The sequence below is a fragment of the Lepidochelys olivacea genome (genome assembly GCF_965140295.1).
Source record: "Lepidochelys olivacea isolate rLepOli2 genome assembly, chromosome: 9".
Classification (NCBI taxonomy): Eukaryota; Metazoa; Chordata; order Testudines; family Cheloniidae; genus Lepidochelys; species Lepidochelys olivacea.
Genome location: NC_140419.1, coordinates 33,097,056 through 33,113,330, shown reverse-complemented (window position 1 = coordinate 33,113,330; position 16,275 = coordinate 33,097,056). Strand labels below are relative to the sequence as shown.

General features: G+C 38.9%; 1 long non-coding RNA gene across 1 annotated transcript; it reads right to left on the bottom strand.

The window, feature by feature from the left end:
* Nucleotides 1–975: 975 nt before the first annotated feature.
* Nucleotides 976–15,174, bottom strand: LOC311526768. Its single transcript, XR_014713127.1, has 3 exons — nucleotides 15,085–15,174; nucleotides 1,180–1,268; nucleotides 976–1,079 (listed from the first exon to the last, which is right to left on the bottom strand). It is a non-coding gene; the product is annotated as an uncharacterized lncRNA (long non-coding RNA).
* Between the last annotated feature and the right edge of the window lie 1,101 nt (nucleotides 15,175–16,275).

Below are 16,275 nucleotides of genomic sequence, written 5' to 3'. Positions count from 1 at the left end.
AAACATTTAATTTTTGTTTGAATTTTCTACTTTGCTAGTGTAATTTGAAACACAAATAACTATTGTTTAATGAAACATAAATGATCCCTTACAGGGGTTACTACAATAGGTGTGGAAAGAGAAAACAGGCACTTGTTAAACGCATTGCATCTCTTCTCCCTAGCCCTGACTTTTCCTTGTTTTAAATTTATCTAGAATATGATCTCTTTGAGGCGGTGACCTGTCTTCTATTGTGTTGGCAAAGCATCTACCACAGCTATATGAAGAAAAAGAAGTGTGACATGCAAAATCAATTTCTCTTTCTAATGGCACATTATGTGCAATGACATTTCTAAGTCACTTTGGTCCTTGTTAGATAGGTAAATAAAGCTTAAAAACAGAAATATCTAAGTCTAGTCCTGCAAGGTTCTGAGCACACTCATTTCATACTGAAGCTAATGATAGCTGAAGGTATTCAGCATCTCCCAGGAGGCATCCAGGAACAGACAGAGTCGGGATCTAATAACAACTCTGTGCCTGGTTTTGTTAGTCCAGTTGTGTGAGGAGTCATGGCTATTAAATGACACTTTCATTATTAATGTTTTAAGATGTGATGTTTCCATTGTTATGTTTTGTTCAATATAAAGGTCCATGTGATTTAAAGGTGTTTTACGTGAGGACCCTAGACATCTCAGGACATTGGTAATATCATGAATAACAGCCTTTCACTGCTAAGTCACTGTTCAGATCTGGTTCAGCTGGGCAGCGCTCAAAAGTTGTTAGCATTTGAAGGCTCTATCCACAACATAAGACACTGTGTAACAACTGGTACCCTTGTAGACATCCCAGCAGAGAAATTAATGATTGATTAGGCATGGAGACTGAGCCACTCTACTGCTCCTAAGGGTAGTTTCTCCAGGTCTGAGTTTAGGCATGCTGGCAGGGTTCATGGGGAAACATGCACTGCAGCTGACTGCACTGTACCTGTTCTGTGGCTTCAGTATCCAGTGCTTTCATATTCTAAATTAGTTTATAAAAATCATTTGGCTTCAGTGGCCTCTCTCAGAAGGTGATGAAGAAGGAAGGAAGATTTTATAATCCTGTCAAGGAAACAAATATGATAAAGCCAGAATGCAAAAAAAAAGGGGGGTCGGAGGGAGAGGAAATGTGCAGCATAAGCAAATGGGAGGTTTCAGTTACCTGATTCTGCTCTCAGTTACACTAGTGTACATTGAAGTCAATGGAGCTACATCAGTTTTAAACCAGCATAAGTATGGGATAATCGTGGCCTGTGAGAACAAAAAACAGTGCGACTGAATTCCTGGAGGAAGGTGTGTCCTACCGTCAGATGTCCTGAAAATAACATTTTCTTAAGAATATTAATATTATCTGGTATTTTTCCTTAAATGGTTTAATAGGATGGTTAATGCTTGAAGTTGGTCTTAAGAAGCAGTTGAGCTGTAGGTGCAATGGCTGCAAGTTCAGCATCTTAGTAGTTCTTTACAAAGAGAGACTGGTGGTTTTGTGTATTGTAATCAATAATAAGAATCAATAAGTAATGTTTTTCAGGGATTGGAATTTTAGTAATTAAAGAGATATCAGATAATGCAGCTTGACTGAGTTTATTAAACAGTTGTTAGTAAATAACAGAAAGGAATACTTTACCAAAATCTGGAGAATCAAGCCTTGCAGCTAATGACAGTCTGATTATAGGTGGTCATTCTTATACCTGAGCTGTTCACAGTTTCATGTCCATTATTTCTTCCTTTCCACACACAGACAGATCTTATTTTTAGTATCATTCATAACTTTTTGTCCCATTTAATAAATTTCCAACTGCATAATTGGACATCTGTTGTTTGCTTATGTCTTTTTGGTGGGTACATCATATTTTGCTAATTCAAACATTCATTAGTTATTGTGGTTAGTACATTGCTAAAATATTTATTCTTTACTTCACAGTTCTTGCAAAAATCTTGCACAGATTATCATATCTTTCTCTAATAATTCTAGCAAGCTAGTATTTTTCCCTTTTTTAGCATACCTGCAGGATCAGAGTCTGGCTCATAAGCACTGAACAAATATTTATATGAGTCTGCCTGATCTAATCATTAATAAATATATAAACATTGATATTGTTGTGTATATATATTTAACATGACTGCTGATTCTTTTTCTCCAATGCTTACAGAGATCTCAAATTTAGTAGAGGAGGTTCCTGACAGCTGGTTGTTGTGGTTCTTTTACAGATTTATCCACAAACTCCATCCTTTTGTTCTGTTTGTCTGAAACCTCTGTGTGGGGTCTAGTCTGTTATGTGAATTTCTAAGAGTTATGACTTCCTTCAACTCCATACCAAATTCTTCCAGGGCAAGGTTGAGCAGCAGCTGCCATGTTTGCATAATGGGTGGTGGAGCTTAAAGAACTCTCTAGATTGAAAGACAAGGTGGGTGAGGTAATATTTCTGAGTGGAGCAACTTCTGGTGGTGAAAGAGACAAGCTTTTGACCTCCACTGAGCTCTTCTTCATGTCTTCCAGAAGGTGAAGAAGAACTTAGTGTACTTGTTCTTTGGCAAGTAAGCACTAGCTTCTGACAACCCAGCGAAGATTTCAAATCTCTGAAATAGGGTTAGATCCTATTTAAGTCAATGTAAAACAGTGTCCTTTTACAGTGTCAGGCAAAAGAAGGGAGCTAATTGCCAATAATCAATGGGAATTTAAAAATTAGATCTAGATTGTCATGAAAACAGGAGGAGCAAGAATGAAATCAGGGTAGCTAGAAGCAAAACTAATTCAGAGTAAAACAGTGGTTCTCAACCAGGGTTACATGTATCCATGGGGGTACTCAGAGATCTTCCAGGAGGTACATCAACTCATCCAGATGAATGTTTCTCAACCTGGGGGTTGCAGCCCGCAGGGGAGTCATGGGATGGGTTTAAGGGGATTGCAAGTGCAGGACCAGTTTTAGGGGGTGGCAAGCAGGACAACTGCCCAGGGCCCTGCGAAGATAAGTTACGTGAGTCAGCCCTGGGCAGCAGGGCTTCGGCTTCAGACAAGGCTCATAAGTAAAAAACAGGCTCAAGTATCACACTGAAATGTAAGTACACTATTTATATTTCAGTAAATTTATTTTATAATTGTGTGATAAAAATGAGAAAGTAAACAATTTTTCAATAATAGTGTGCTGTGACATTTTGTATTTTTATGTCTGATTTTATAAACAAGTGGTGAGATGAAACTTGGGGTATGCAAGACAAATCACACTCTTGAAAGGGGCACAGTAGCCTGGAAGGTTGAGAATCGCTGCAGCAAAACACAGAGTAATGTATAAAGTATTGTACTGTTCAGTGATGTGGGTATTTCACGTAGGGTAGTATAAAATGAGATTACACAATATTTTGTTGCTAAATTATATTTTTCCTGTAGATATTGTGAATAAATGAAGCCATTTCACTTTTCCATTTGAACTCCTGATACATACTCATTGCATGCCAAAAGTTTTAGTTTGTTTGTTTTCTGTGTTAAAAGCACTGTACTCCCCTAAAACAAGGAATGAGAGTTTTATTAATAGAACATTTTCAGCATTTGAGACTCAGTAAAATGACGTCCATCTTTGTTTATGGACAGAGCATGTCTTAGTCTTGGATATCTGGCTGAAATCCCTGATATAAAAGTCCTATAAAACTTAATACAAAACTGTAACCTGTCTATAGAGTTGATTAATCAAAATTAAAACCCTGTTGTAGAGGGTTTTAGGATGTTTCAAATACTTAAAATAAGGATATAATTCTCTGTTAGTATTATAACTATTTGTACTGTAGTAGCATCCACAGTGGCCAACACAGAGTGGCCCTCTACATACACATGACAGAAAGATGGTCCCTACCTCAAGGTTATTAAATTCTATTATTTTAGGTTTGTAATATGACCGGAACAGGCTATATTTGTTGTTAAATGTAAATTGTTCTGTGATTTAATACTGCATTCTGCTTTCCATTCTGAGCAGAGATTTCTCCACGTGTACAAGATGGACATACTTCCCCGCATGTGTCTATTAAAAAACCAGTGCTTCTGTAAGATGTTAGGGAGCAATGTGTGCTGATAGAAGTGCTCTTTCCAGTGATGTAAAATTGAGAACATGATCACTTTTGATCATTAAGGGCCATGTTTTCAAAAAGACACCGCCTACATTTGCTCATGCAGTTACTGCAATTTAATGTGCAGATGGCCACTTATGCCTCTAAATGGTCACTTCTCCATGCAAATACCTGAGTTGCATGCTTAGTTGTTGTAACAGTGCTAGCATACATGTGAGTTTTCTTTTTAAAAAATATTGGTTCTGAAGACACTGTAGCGTTTCCACAACAAATAAGGTGCTAACCCTGCTGCCCTGGCAACATCCCAATGTAGATAGTTACAGCCTTCAGGATGAAAGCTACAATATAAATGTAAGGTTACTGTAATAACTAAAAGTACCTTACAGTATATTAAATGCAATTATTCAGAGATAGAACAGATGTGGAATGCATTCTTTGGGAGGATAGTTTGAAGGTGACCCTAGGTGCGATGAGGAAATCTCCAACAGGCTACAGTAAGATAAAAGGGCTGTTGGATTAGGTATGGGGGAGTTTTGTCATTTTGGACTTGCTGTATTGGGATTTTACCAGGACAAAGCCTGATTCATCAAATGTTGAACTTTCTGCATGAGAAGTCTGTAGTTCAGGGTATCAGCTTTTCAAATCCTCCAGGAGGAAGTGAAAGAATGTCACTTGGTTCCCACCAGATTTCAGAGAACACTTAACTGCCAAGTCTACTGTTTGCTTCCTCCTAGCAAATGTAGCATGGTTTGGAATCCCTTTTTGAGCTTTTGTATCTAATATCCCCTTTTCACATGACAGACAAAGATCCTTCTTAGCTGGGAGGAGCGTTGCAGAGTCTCTTTATTTCATACAGTGCAACTGTAGGATTAGTGGCTTGAGCATAGGGTCCTGGGTTCTGTTCCTGGCTTTCCCACTAACACTGTGTGACCTTGGGCAAGGCACTTCACCCCTCTCTGTTTCTCCATGTGTAAAATTTGGATGATAACACCTTACAGGGCTGTAGTGAGGCTCAATTAATGTATGTAATCAGCATTGGCATCATTGGATAAAATGTGCTATAGAAATGCCTTGTTATTAATAGAGCCTTTTCTGCAGTTTCGTTTTAACAGGTTAGTGCTGCAGATGCTGACTAGTTTTGTTCTGAAAATTAACAGAGTTTCATTCTGATGAGGAGAGTGTCCTCTGCCTTTGCCTCCTTGTGCAGACCCTACAGGAAACGGGAGGAGGAGTTTCACTTTTGGGCTGCCAGAAAGGTGCTGAGTGTTTAGAGAAAATTATTTAATTTGTCAGGTGATGTAGGACTATTTCTTTTTTAGAGCAGCTAGATCCCCCTCTATACTGACCTTGTTGTCATGTCTAAGTTTAAACACAGTTCGTGCTACACCAGTACAGTTTGGCTGTTTGGGGTGAAGAGCTGTAAAATGGTTCATAAACATGGCAGTGAGACCCGTATATGATGGGTGTGATAGGATGAGGCCAGCATAAGATGAGGTGTGACTGGGTGGACAAACCCCAACCTGGAACATGAAAAGAAGAAATTAAAAATCTGAGGTTTACAGTTAATAGTCCTGGTCATTGATATATAACTGATTAATAGTCATGAAGACAGATTTGAAGCCAGCCCCACCCAAAATCATCTGCCAGGAGGGAATAAAAGGGGAAAGCAAGCTTCAGAGCTGGGCTGCACAGTCAAAGGAATCTTGGGTCAGAATCAGAGAGGACATAGTAGGTGGGCTGAACAGCCTCGTGGTAGGAACCTTAGGGGCATCCAAGGCTGAGGGCGAAGGCTTGCAATGGACTTCATACTGTTCTAATGTTCATTGTTGGTAAGTCAGACCCCCAACAAGAGAGTGAGTTTTGACTCTATGCAAGTTGTGAAGACTGCAGTTTAGAGTTGGTGAGAGAGTCTTGTGTTCACATAGGTTTTAAGAGTGGGATCTCTCTGACTTCTTAAGTGATGTTTGATTTTATGATAACTCTGTCAAATCCAAAGCTGTTTCTACTGGAACATCTGAAGACATTTCTCTCCTGCTTGTTCTGGCACTGATGCTGTTCAAAAAAAGTTGCAAGAATGTTTTTAATAATAGGGAAAGTGTATTATTTTCATTCTCATTCTCCCAAACAGTTGAAGAGTTTCTGAACAAACTTGGGGGCTGAGGTGGGGTGAAGGGAAGCATCTTTGTATGAGACCAAGCCTGCAAAACTTCAGCCTGAAAGGCAAAGTTTCAGACAGCTATGAGTGACTTTAAACATGGGTGTATAAAGGAGTGTTATGCAACCTTAACTATAGCAGAGGCCCCCCAAACTCTGGGGCACGCTCCCCCTGGGGGGCATGGACAATATTTTTGGGGGGGTGTGGTGGAGCCCAGGCCAACCCCCATGGGGGCAGGGCAGGGAGGAAGTGCTCTGCTCTGGCTCTGCCCCCACCTTGGCCCCTGACTGTGGCCTGGCCGCGGTTTCTGCTCCTGGCTCGAGCCCCAGCCATGGCTCCGCTCCCAGCCCCAGATTTGCCCCTAGCTGTGGCCCCAGCCTAGTCAGCCCCCTTACCCCTGTCCATGGCCCCGACCCCCCAGCTGCAGCCGCACTCCCAGCTCTGGCTCCCATGCGGGGGGTGCGACCATGAAAAGTTTGGGGACCACAGAACTAGAGAGAGAGAGAGCTTGTGGAATCTGCACCTGCAATGAACAGAGTACATACAGACTGTATGCAATCCAAATTTACGCTCTCCTCGAGTTTGACTTTGTTGGTAACTTAAGAAGCAAAAAAAAAAAAAAAACCTTCCCAAAAAACAAAGCTCAGCATAAGCTTTCTCCCAGTCCCTAGCATTTTCCTGCAGGACTTCCTTTGTCTCAACCCTATTTCCCCATTGCTCCTCTTATATACTGGCTGACATAAATAAGCATGACTTAGCATATATGCCTATGTATCTCTATCCAGGGGCAAGCACTTGATGGGCTCAGAGGAACCCCTCTCTACCCAGGATCTTAGTGGGTATGCCTACAAAGCAGTTAAACACCTGTGGCTTGCCTTTGTCAGCTGACTTGGGCTTGGGCTGTGAATCTGTAAAATGCAGTATAGACATTCAGGCTCAGGCCAAAAGCTGAGCTCTGGGACCCAGCTGGGAGCGGGGTGTGGGAGAGGCAGAGGAGAGAGCCAGAGCTCAGTCTCCAGCCCAAGCCCAAACATCTACACTGCAATTTTATAACCCTGCAGCCTCAGCCCCGTAAGCCTGAGTCAGCTGACATGGGCCAATCACCGGTCTTTGTTGCAGTGTGGCCATATGAGTGTCTGATACTGTGTTACAGGGAGCTGCTGGCTCTCACTAAGATCAGAGGCGAGAGGAAGTAGGGGATGTAGAAATGCCTATAAAGGCCAAAGGGAAAAGAAATTAGATTTTAAAAGACTTAGGAAATATTTAGGTTTGGGCTGACAAGTGATGCGTGGAATTTAACATGGAGAAAAAATTAAAGTAATGAGTGCAGTGTAAAAAATAAAAAAGGAATTCTGCCTTTAAATGCAATACCTTAGTTCGGTATGGGAGTGATGGGGGTAGATATTTGAAAGCATCAGTGCAATGTCTGGTAGCAGTTTAGAAAGCTACAGGATTTTCCGGTGTAGAACTAGAGGGTTAGCCCACACACACATCAAAAGAGGTCATTCAGGCACTGTTCAAAGAGACAGTGAGGCCACATTTTGTGTATTGTGACAATTTTGGATGTCATGTTACAGGAAGAATATTGAGAAACAACTTGTGGGGGTGTTCGCACAGGTCAATAAAGCCATCGCATCTTTCATATTCTGTGAAAGGGCTTTTCTTTTAAAGGGGTTCCGTTTGCATTTTAGTCCACACCAATTTGTTTTCATAAAATCTCAGGAACTGTAAAATGATTCTGTAGTTTGTCTATAGAGCACAGGCATTTGTGTCTGCTCTGAATGCTTCACCAATATACAGCCCCTCTTTATGAAAAGATAGGGCTGAACCAAGGATATAACAATATATAATTGCCCCCTAAGCAAAAGCTGAAGGTGGATCCCCTTATACACAGTTTAGGCATGGTCACACCTTCCCAAAAAGCATTATATATCTTACAATTTTTACTGTTTTCTGCAGAGTCTTAGCTTTCATTTTAAAAAAGAGCAGTAGCCTTCTCAGTGTAACTAATAAATTGCTGCTCTGTCTAACCCAGCTGTGCAGAAAACTATACCTTGCTAAACAAGTATAGCAAACGTGTGAACTCAGCTCTGTTCATATCACTGAGGTGTTAATTTCATAGCCTATTGTGGACCATGTGAATGCTGTTGTTGCTAAGAGCAAAACTCTGTGAAACAATCACTCAGCATACAGGCACACTGTGTATTTTTTTAAATCTTAATCTCTGCCCAACCATGCCTCTGTTATACACTGATTTTTATTTATTTATTTATTTTAATGGAAGTACATTCATTGGAGTTTTACATGTCTACTCATCCTTGGCATTGTCCCTTATTCCTGACCTTCCCTCTTACATTAGTGTTTGGAATATGGCATATCACCTACAGCCTATGGCGTAGACACCTTATCCCTGGAGAATCAGCAAACACCTTTGCAAAGCCCAGCAAGTGGCAGCGACCCCAATTTTCTGTGCATCTCCAGGTTTTCTGCGTCCTGTTGTGGTGTTGAGTAAATATGCTGGTATACTCATTCGTGTGATGTGATCAACACCATCTAGCCAGCAAGTTGTCCAGTGTTGCCTTTGACTACTATAGCCCTCCTGTTCTGGCCTGTGCACATCCCTTAGCTGGCAATCCATGAACCTTTGGATCTACAGAGGGCCGGAAAGCATGTTAGCTGGCCATAGGATTCACGCTGTCAAGCATTAGGAATCCTGCTGTCTTGCTGTGTGGCTGCACTAAAGAGAGAAGAGACTCCATGAGCCCACTTTTCCTCTGCCTATTCACTTGTGCACCCAGGCAGTATACAGCAGGATTTAGCCCTGTGTCTGATGCAAAATAAAGGTGTACAACAGTGTAATGGAAAAATTACACAGATATGAGGTAGAGCACACCTATCTGTCTAAACTATTCTAAGGTGCTTATACAACACTCATCACCATGGTATCTAGATTCCATCACAAAAAATAGGAAAATTATCACCATTTTTTCCTTTTTCCTTTTCAAAGTATACCTGCAGGGGAAGGAGAGAGTTGAGGACAGGGAAGTGGAGGGGACACCTTGCTAATTGCATCCCCACCACTTATGTTGGTCATCAGCCATCTCTGCCTCTGCCAACTGCAGAACTCCACTTGGATGGAAGATGTGTACCCATTACGTGGCACACACTTTCTGCAGGATAAGACCCTTAGAATATAATTTGCTTGCTACCACTTGTCTGTGTAATGCTGAGCCATTATGACAGCAGATAAATATGTAAATTAAAATGCAAGAACGTTCTCAGTAACCAAAGATGTTAAGTCATTATCTGTTCTTGGTGGTGTTTGTTTTAAACAACGCAGAAAGGCATACCAGCTAATAACAGTAGTTCACATCTGACAAGATGCTGCTAATAAAATGAGGGAGAGTCTCACTACAGTGTGTTTGAAAAGGATTAATTTAAACTATTGAGTATAATTTTGCATATGATATTATGTCTGGCCATAAATTGGGTTGCCCTTTCTGAGACTGCATATACACAGGTACATTGATTTATTCCATGTAGTCAGCAAGCTAATATTAGTTTAATCACATTTGAAATTCTGATGAAATGGTCGTGAATTCTGTGTAACAGATCTTATTTTCTCTATCCACAGTTTTGACAATAGGTTGATTTCCGTGGATAAATTCACATGAGGCAGACAGCGGGACATGTTCTATTCTGCAGTTTCACCCCTTTGCACTGCTCCTCCAGTGAAAAAGGCCACCAGATCTCCCCAGCTAAGGATTGTCCTGGTGTGCAGACAATTTCAACTGGCATAGCAGGCACAACTGGTTTGTACATTTCTCGGTCATATAGCCTCTAGAGTAGAGGTCATGGAGGAGGGAAAGGAGTAATAGCTAGAGTATTCCTCTTGGCTGGAATACTGGCATTTAGGGTTTGTACCCAGCTGGCATAGATTAGCACAACCAGGAAAGTAAGTAAATGTTCTTAAGTACATAAGGCCCAGTATAGAACCTGTCATAGCATCAAGGAACTAAACTCTATGGGGAGAGACTGTCTGGTTGTCCTCTGATTGTACGGTGCCTAGCACAGTGGGGTCCTGGTACATGCCTGAGGCTCCTAGGTGCCATGATAATACAAATAATAGACAACGATAATAAAGGAACTACAGTTGGCTCCTTTATGGTCCCATCCCTCTCAGCTATGCCCTGTGGACATTAGGCATAGCTGAGATTCTAGGGTGGGATTTTCAAAACTGTGTAAGGGAGCTAGTCATAGCAATTTTTGGACCAGTTTGTCCTTTTAATCTCTGAACTAAACTACGTCAGTTATATTTGTCTTTTTAACTCCATTAGTTCCATGATAAAGAGGATGCTGGATGGATGACATTAAAAACAGAGTGAAATTAGCTGTGGCCCAAGGCCTTTGATGTTAATGGATTATTCAAACATAATGGGTATCTGGCCTAAAAAGCCAGTAGAAAATTCATCAAAAAATCATTGGGGAATAAAAATGCAAAAGGCAGAGGTCCCACTTTCCCGTTTATCCTGAGTGTGTGATGTATCCTTAGTGTGTGGGATGTAGCACAAAGTGGTCTTCCACTGAAACACAAATGAGTATCCTGAGAGCTGAAGAACCCTCCTCTAGAGCATGGTTGTGAGTAGAGTGACCAGATAGCAAGTGTGAAAAATGGGGATGGGGTGGGGGGTAATAGGAGCCCATATAAAAAAAAGCCCCAAATATCGAGACTGTCCCTATAAAATTGGGAGATCTGGTCACCCTAGTTGTGAGGGAAGGCTGTACAGGCTCCCTAAAAAGATGGAGATCTATTGTGTTTGTGGTGGGAAAAACAAAGGTATGACTTCAAGCCACAAAGATATTACCTGAATTATTGAGTGAAACAGAATCAGATTCAAACAGACCTTTTCTCTAAGCCTTTTCTACTATAGCTGGTCGAAATGATTTGTTGAAACAATATTTCGATTAAAAATGCCATTTTTGTCAAGTAAAAGTGTTGATTTTTGACAACATATCATTTGGAAAAAACACAAAATGAAGTATTACTGTAATGTCAAAATGTCTCATTTCAACACTAGTGGAACAAAATATTTCATTTTTTCATATCAAAATGACTTTTCAAAACAAAATTGTTTTTTATATAATTTGGAAAACAAGTTAAAAAATTTCAGTGTTGGAAAAAATGTTTTGATTTCCTCATTATGAAACATTTTGATCCACCTAAAACAAAGCAAAAAGTTGGAATTTTGCTTTATAGTAAATTTTGAAATTTTTTTTTGGTTTTGTTCCATTTCAGAATGAAAATTTTTTCTAAATCATGGAATTTCCTGTGAAACTGAAAGTCTATTTCCCACGCAGCTCTAATGTCTACGTACATAAATTGTACTATTCTAACTATACAGTTATAGTTAAAGCAGTATATCTTCCATGTGGGAAGGAGAATAAGCTATACTGCTCTAAGGCACCTTTATACTGAAACAACTGCATCCACACTAGTTGTTGTATGGTTGTAAATATTTTAGGGCTGTCAGGCGATTAAAAAACGTAATCGTGATTAATCGCATGTTAAACAATTATAAAATACCATTTATTTAAATATTTTGGATGTTTTCTACATTTTCAAATATATTGATTTCAATTACAACACAGAATACAAAGTGTACAGTGCTCACTTTATATTTATTTTTATGACAATTATTTGCACTGTAAAAAACCAAAAGAAATAGTATTTTTCAGTTCACCTAATAGAAGTACTGTAGTGCAATCTCTTTAGCATGAAAGTTGAACTTACAAATGTAGAATTATGTACAAAAAAAACCTGCCTTCAAAAATAAACAATGTAAAATTGTAGAGCCTGCAAGTCCACTCAGTCCTATTTCTTGTTCAGCCAAACGCTCAGACAAACACGTTTGGTTACATTTGCAGGAGATAATGTTGCCCGCTTCTTGTTTACAGTGTCACCTGAAAGTGTGAACAGGCATTGGCATAGCACTGTTGTAGCCAGCGTTGCAAGATATTTTCATGCCAGATGTGCTAAAGATTCATATGTCCCTTAATGCTTCAACCACCCTTCCAGAGGATATGCATCCATGATGATGATGGGTTCTGCTCAATAACAATCCAAAGCAGTGCAGACCGACGCATGTTCAGTTTCATTATCTGAGTCAGATGTCACCAGCAGAAGGTTGATTTTCTTTTTTGGTGGTTCAGGTTCTGTAGTTTCTCTTTTAAGACTTGCTCTTTTAAGACTTCTGAAAGCATGCTCCATACCTCGTCCCAATCAGATTTTTGAAGGCACTTCAGACTCTTAAATCTTGGGTCGAGTGCTGTAGCTATCTTTCGAAATCTCACATTGATACCTTCTTCACTTTTTGTCAAATCTGCAGTGAAAGTGTTTTTAAAATGAACAACATGTGGTGGGTATTCATCCAAGACTGCTATAACGTGAAATATATGGCAGAATGCAGGTAAAACAGATGGGGACATAATTCTCCCCCGAGGAGTTCAGTCACAAATTTAATTAACACATTATTTTTTTAATGAGCATCATCAGCATGGAAGCATGTCCTCTGGAATGATGATCGAAGCACAAAGGGGCATACGAATGTTTAGCATATCTGGCACATAAATACCTTGCAATGCTGGCTACAAAAGTGCCATGCAAATGCCTGTTCTCACTTTTAGGTGACATTGTAAATAAGAAGAGGGCAGCATTATCTTCTGTAAATGTAAACATACTTGTTTGTCTTAGTGATTGGCTGAACAAGAAGTAGGACTGAGTGGACTTGTAGGCTCTGAAGTTTTAAATTGTTTTGTTTTTGAATGCAGTTATGTAACAAAAAAAATCTACATTTGTGAGTTGCATTTTCACAAAAAAGAGATGGCACTACAGTACTTGTATGAGGTGAATTGAAAAATACTGTTTTTCATTTTTACAGTGCAAATATGTGTAATCAAAAATAATATACACTTTGATTTCAGTTACAACACAGAATACAATATATATGAAAATATAGAAAAACATCCAAAATATTTAATAAATTTCAAGCAGTATTCTATTGTTTGACAGAGTGATTAAAACTGTGATTAATCACTATTAAAAAAATTAATCGCAATTAATTTTTTGAGTTAATCGCATGAGTTAACTGCGATTAATCGACAGCCCTAAAATATTGATGTAAAAAATCACACCCCCTAACCAAAATTGTGATACCGGTATAAAATCTGTGTGTAGACCAGACTGAAGTCTCTAATTTAGCCTAAGAATTAAAGGGTTGGTTTTCATAAATGCCTAAATTGCACCCATCACAATATCAGCTCTCCCTGGTTATTTAAATCATTCATCACAGATGAAACTGTCTGGAAGGCCTCAGAAATTTATTTCTTTACAGAAATTAACTGTTAAGAGAGCCATAAGTAAAATCATGCAAATACATAACCACAGGAATACATGCAAGCATTGAAAATGGTCCATTAGTGCACGGTTTGTAAAATGAGAGAGAGAGAGAGACACACACACACAGGTTTAGGAACAGCCTTGCTCCCTGATCAGTCAGTGGAGGTGAGGCACTTGCACATCAGGAATGTGCTAATTGCTGTGTAGGTGCCTCCTATTACCTCGACCACACAAAGTTTCTTGCCCTCTCTCAGGCAAAGTGGACAGTACTGTTACAGTTTACTAGGGGAAATGGTAATCCCAGGAACCAAGGGACAGATTACTTGCAGGACCCTGTTGAAATCTGCCTCTTGCTGCAGTTACTCATCTTAAAGCAAACCTAGCAGTTGGATAATTGGTTTGTACCATCACAAAAATTTAGCATGCTGCCACGCTTCTCTGTAAGCCCAGTATACTTTACTGACATTGGACCCAAATCCTTTTCCTTTAAAGTCACTGTGACTTTCACCATGGCTTTAAAATGGCCAGGACTGAGACTATGGTATCTTCTTAAATTTCTTGCCAACTTCTGAACCTTCACAAATTCTAAGAGTTCCTGGGACTAACCATTTTAATTGTGTATTGCTGCATTTGTATGACAAAAACAGACAGCTCCTAACAAAAAATTATTTCGTAACTTTCAATTATTTTTTAATCCTATATTAGAATGAAAGCTGTTTTTATAACTCTGGCCTCTTCTGTTGCTGGCCTGGTTTCATTGCTGTGTGATAGATGTGTTATTAATGGAAGAGGATTCTGCATATTTTAAAGTACACACTGTTTGGATCATCTGATGCCCAGCCTTTAAACCAAACAGGACAAAATGCCAAAGCCAGATATATTTTCATAGTGAAAAATCTTCAAATTTCAGAGAAAAATATTCACTTTAACCAAAATAAAACAAACAAACCGAAAGAAAGAATCCTTAGCATCTAATCAAGTATCTATTAGTTATTAGAAAGGCCTACATTTTATATATATGTATTTGTATGGCAGTCTCTAGTTATTACTGTGTAACTTATTTTCTGAATTAATAGTATCGTTATTATTAGCTCTCCCTTGTGGAAGATTGGAATTTGCACAGAAAAGTAGTTAGCAATGCACACAAACATTCATTTATTTCAATATCAGAGCAGAAACAATTTACATTGATTCTTTTTGTTTGAAATACATTCAATTTACAATGATGCATTAAGCAAGTAAGATTAATTTTAAAAAATACCTTGATAAAATATATTCAGATTGTTTCTTAGCATTTAGGAATAAACAGTCTGTTTCCCAGTATTTAAAGAGGTATTAGTTGTATGTAGTTTGGGGAAGGGAAGGAAAGAAGAAATGATGACCCACAGAAAACATTTTCAAAAATAAGGAAATCCTGATTGTAGAAAGAGGTAGATTTTAGGCTTTGCTTTACTTACCTGACAGTTCAGCCTTAAGGGAATGTAATGCCGATCATAGCAAGCTGTTCCATTTCTCTCTCGTTCTCCCCTTGGGGATACATTGACAATGGAAATGTAGCAGAACAGCTTTTGCTTACTAAGCATTTTTTCAAAACCTCAGATAAGCAGCTTTTTTTTTTAACCTTTGTATATTTTTGTTCCACGTGTTAAACATTTGACTGTAATTTGAGTGTTTCAGGAAAATGAGTGGCATTCCTTGAAATGTGTACCTCTACTGGTTTATAAAAATCTAATTCCCACAATTACCCTGTCGCAAGCTCTGTAGAGGGTGATATCCGTTTAATGTATGCAGCCAAACAAGATGCACAGTATTAATTTCAGAAAATAGAGGAAAGATGTTAAATATGTTGTGTGAGATTTTGTATATTTGCAGATGAGATTTAATTTTCTAAAATCATTTTAGTCATAAAACAACCGACAACACTTCAGTGGCTGCATTGACCGCCGTGATGTCAGAATGTCGTGCAACTGTAGCTAAGAAAAGCCTCTGAGGAAAAAACAAAGGAGCATTGCATCTCATCATAACATAAGGTGTGCACATACAGTACGTAGAATTCATACTGTGGTAGTGAGTTGTTGCTTTCAGTTTGATTAGACAATCGTTGTTTTGTTTTTCTTGCTTTGACAGTGAATATGGTTGTATGCTGCTTAAGTCTTCTTAGCGTTATTTAGGTCAGCATACTTATGATGGCTTTCATGGTCTGTTGTGTCTAATATATACAGTATGCAAAGGAAATCAGCATTACATTTTTGTATATTCTCTCTTTTATTTTATTACTTCTAAGGGTGGAAGAACATGTTGTAATTAATCGAAATTCTAAACAACAAAGTATCTGCCATTTCTGCATTGCAGATATATTTAGCTCGAACACTGCTTGTGGTTAACAGTGTGTAGCATAGACACAGACAGCTGATCGTGCAGTCAGACTCTGTGCTCTTGTGGTTTTGTCAATACTGCTCAGAATTTTGATAAGCTTTTCAAAAAAGAAGTGCTGTATGTTGCATCAAAATTAAATCTTTAGCATTGATGGGTATTTTTTCTGGTATTGTCTCTTATTAATTAAATAAAATATTCTTAGACTAAAAAATTGAGAGCATAGCAAATGCATCCAGAACCTAATACATACTGTATGAAATCTTTCTTCATCC